This window comes from Haliaeetus leucocephalus, unplaced genomic scaffold (assembly GCF_000737465.1).
Source record: "Haliaeetus leucocephalus isolate CR32 unplaced genomic scaffold, Haliaeetus_leucocephalus-4.0 Scaffold802, whole genome shotgun sequence".
Taxonomy (NCBI): domain Eukaryota; kingdom Metazoa; phylum Chordata; class Aves; order Accipitriformes; family Accipitridae; genus Haliaeetus; species Haliaeetus leucocephalus.
This window is the reverse complement of record NW_010973238.1, coordinates 614,837-615,134: the sequence shown is the minus strand read 5'-3', so window position 1 is coordinate 615,134 and position 298 is coordinate 614,837.

Below are 298 nucleotides of genomic sequence, written 5' to 3'. Positions count from 1 at the left end.
CGCGCCGGCGGCCGCCCGCGGGAGCGCCCCCTGGCGGCTTGGAGGAACGGGCGGGGCGAGCGCCTGTCCCACATCACACGTCTGGTTTTTTTTTTTTTTATTCCAAGGACTTTAACAAAGCCAAAACTCACCCTCGGAATTGATGTTAGACACGTAACCGAACACAAGCACACCAGAAAAACGTACCACCACCGTTCCCCGCCCAAACTCCCTGCACAAAGTCCTGCCACCGCCCTGTACCCGCTGCCGCGCGACGGGCCGGCTGCGCGCAGACTCGTCTCGCTTCGAGTCTGGTTAT